General features: G+C 38.7%; 1 long non-coding RNA gene across 1 annotated transcript; it reads left to right on the top strand.

Moving 5' to 3' along the window:
• The first annotated feature begins 213 nt into the window (after window positions 1-213).
• On the top strand, window positions 214-2,631 carry LOC144032846 (uncharacterized). Its single transcript, XR_013287813.1, has 3 exons — window positions 214-635; window positions 1,338-1,581; window positions 1,682-2,631. It is a non-coding gene; the product is annotated as an uncharacterized LOC144032846 (long non-coding RNA).
• Window positions 2,632-3,652: the final 1,021 nt, after the last annotated feature.

The following is a 3,652-nucleotide window of genomic DNA, read 5'->3' on the forward strand; positions in this document are numbered from 1 at the left end:
TGACACAGCACAGTGAAAAGTGGTCTGCTTAGAATACGTAAAGAGGAAGAAAAACAAAATGTTAAACATGCAATCACTTTTCTGAGAGAACACTGCTCAAGAAAACATTGACTGTCTAAATAGTAAACAATTTAATTAAAGGTACACTCAGTATTATACAGTGGCATCTAGTGGTGAAACAATAAATCATTCGGAAAAAAAACCCAATTGTTTGTGTTAGTAGTATGTAAAAAGATATGTTGTATCGCATAAACTTACTTTTTTTAAATATAACGGTTAGTCTAGAAATCGCAAATTATCTTACATGTCCGAGCCGCGGCTTCTAGTGTCCGCCATGTTTCGCCGCCATCTTTCTGCTACGGGTGCCGTCAAACACAAATTTCAGCGCTCCATTTCTTAACGCGTTTTTGGAACGCACTTCCGGTTTGTATGGCGACCGCATTTCCACGAAGAAGAAGAGTTTCCGGTCCCCGAAGAGAGCATTATCAAGCATCACACTTACTTTGGGAATTTATTTTATTTCAGCGCGACAAAACAAGAGTTTATATTGTAGCCGCATTTGCCAGATGGAGAGAAATGAGGAACAGACTAGGTTTGGGACGTGCCGGTGCCTTCGACTGCTTTCTACTTGACCGGTAAGTAAGAGTACATTTGTGTTTACGTTTTGAGAGCGAGAGAAAAAGTATACACTGTACTAATTAATACGATGTTCGTACCTTTGTTTTACGATCACTGTAGCTGTTGATTAGCAACTCCGCACCACTCGAACGATTTCGTTATGTAGCTACTTGCTTTGAAAAAAAAAAAGATTCCCGCTGGCACGTTATATTTAGAGTAAATGCGCAAGTTATTGTGTAATGTAATGTAACTGTGATTTCGGAGGTATATTTGCCCATAACTTCAATGGAGAATCTAAAGCATACTGTATTAGTGGAGGAGTTGAAAATTATTTTCGTTGTGGTTGGTGAAAATAGTGTTCTCGAAATTAATTTTCGGCAGGGAATAACTTTCTGGACTTAAATGCTGGCTGTACCGTAAGCACTGCTAGAGTCTGAACTCTCTGACTCAAGTGTGTACTGGTCCATTGTGTAATTGGGTACACAAGAATTTACAGGCTGCCACGTTTTCCACGGAAATTCGACAAGCAAGCAGCCTTTGCATATTCTATGCAGTATGCAGTCAAGTTACTTTTATCTAGCTAATACAATGTTTTGGGCCCAAAAACTAAAGATCTTACCTCTATTTTGGGGGCTTTGTTGGAAAGTTGGTGACATATAGTAGTATCATCAATTATTCTATTTTATTTTATAATTGTGTTTTTGTTTGTGTCACACTAGATCAACAGCCAAACTTGAGGGGTTCCAGAACCATATTCTGATGTATACAAGCATTCATGCACCGTTTAAATACATCACCGACCTGCAAGAAAAAAAAATATCAAGGGGAGAGTCAGCAGCCAAATTGGAATGCCCCGAATGAGGACACTTGAATGGAGGACCCCAGAAGGCTTCGGTGTTGTACCACCAGTATCTCCACCTACCATATCTGAGCTGCAACAAACTGAAGTCAGCCGACGTCTTGGTATGTCATTTACATATGGACGGCATTGCACACTACATTAACTTTTTGTGTGAAGCAATACGGAATGGTCACATGTACAAGCACCACTTGTTTTACACAGGACCTGCTGACCAGGTGTCTGAAGCCATGGAGTGACTCCTCCCTCACTTTCCTCAGCAAGCCTTTGAAGAATATGATATCATCGTTGGTGGGAACATGCCCTCACTCCATAACATGTACTTGTGCAGTCAAGGAGCATGTCAAACTTAATAAAACCAGCAAACATTGAAGTGACTTCATTTTTACTGCAGTCTGTTCACACAATCAATGGACAAGCCTTCCTTGATTTTGCCCCAATAACATCATAGAGTAGGCGAAAAGTAGTGTTACAGATCATACTATGTGTTCGGGAGAGTTTGAGGAATGTTGCAATGTTAATGGGGGACAATGTCAGCACACACACACACACAAAAAAAAAAAAACATCATGGTATTGAGTTAATCAGATATTTTAGCTGTGTACAACACATACCTGCTCTGTAACACTACCTTTGGCCCAAACCTGTATGTCTATTTTCCATATTTTGAAATGCACAGCGTATTGGTAAATTTCTGGATCAACTGCAATTCATGTCGCTCATTATATTATAACAGCATTTTTTTTTTTTTTAGTTAATATGTTCATTTCATGTAGACTTTTATTTTACTTTATTTTATTTATTCATTTTCATGTACTGTACCTTACATTCATTGGCCAATGAAGAATTGCTTGTCATTGCAAGCATTTATAATAATTCTCCAGGCTTTTGATGTTTTACATTTCTAGTCATGTAAAATAGTGTTAGGTTAGGTGTCGAATGAACACTGCATGTTGACGCCAAAGGAAATAGTATTTTTTAGTTATTCAAAATGTACAAATTAACACACAACAACAATATACAAGTTATACAAACTACAGCAAGTGTCAGACATGGACTAATTATATGCCAGGTAAAAAACCTTTGTATTGTCCTCGAGGATCTGGGAAAGTGTCACTTATTTGCCACAAGTCACCAAGGTGCTGCAGTCTGGGATCCAGGTACAGGAAATCATGGTGATGCTGATGTGGGATCCAGGTACAGGAAATCATGGTGGTGCTGATGTGTCAGCAATGTGTCAAAAAGTATTTCTTGGTGTCAGTCTATCAGCTGGACTTGGATATCTTCATGTTCCTCCATGGTCATTTCCTGTACGAGTCTCTGCAAGAAGGTGACAATTGTATGTCAGATGAGGTACCAAACAATGAACTGAAAGTCACTGAGCCAATGAAGTACATTATTATATGAGCAAGACTATTTGTGAAAGCCATGTAAATTCCTGCACATCGAAGTACAAGGAAGCTGTTGTATCTTCAATCAAAACTAATTAAGTTGCTTAGTGATATTTATTAGGTAAAATTGTTCAACATGGTGACAAATCGATATCTGAGTAAAGGGTTTCAAATGTTTTTGTAAGCAGCACTTTTCTGAGTGGTTAGTAGCAACAAGACACGGGGGGGTTTACGAGTCTGAGTTGCATCTGTGTAGTTCAGTTAACACCATTATTTTTGCACGATATACTAAACATATCAGCAAACGATGTAATCTAAATACCACATATTCCAAGCAAAGGTATGTTTTGAGCCATTCACATGCATGCTCGAATGGAATTATTTTTCCATGATGACATAATTGTACGTTACGAGACACCGCGTTCACTTCCGCGTTCTCTTCCTCGTCGTCTCCCTCGACCCCTCCTCGCCCTCTTTGAGATGGTCCACATGTCTATAAAACATATAACATAACTGTGTGTTCTCTGTTGCATAGTTTAGTTGCACTAACAAATATGAACATAGATAGCCATTATCATTAGCTGACGTACAGTATTTCCTAACAATGCCGACAAAAATATTAATTCTGAAATTAAATGACTAAATCACAAATATTAGGGGTCTGTACAGTATGTCTAACAAATGCAATTCACTTACGTCATCACTCGAGGGATACCAGAAGTTGTTTGCGTTCTGTTCCGGTGAAATTGGTGGTAGGCTGTTGAAGTAGGGTCTCTCTGAGACG

This window comes from Festucalex cinctus, chromosome 1 (assembly GCF_051991245.1).
Source record: "Festucalex cinctus isolate MCC-2025b chromosome 1, RoL_Fcin_1.0, whole genome shotgun sequence".
Lineage (NCBI taxonomy): Eukaryota > Metazoa > Chordata > Actinopteri > Syngnathiformes > Syngnathidae > Festucalex > Festucalex cinctus.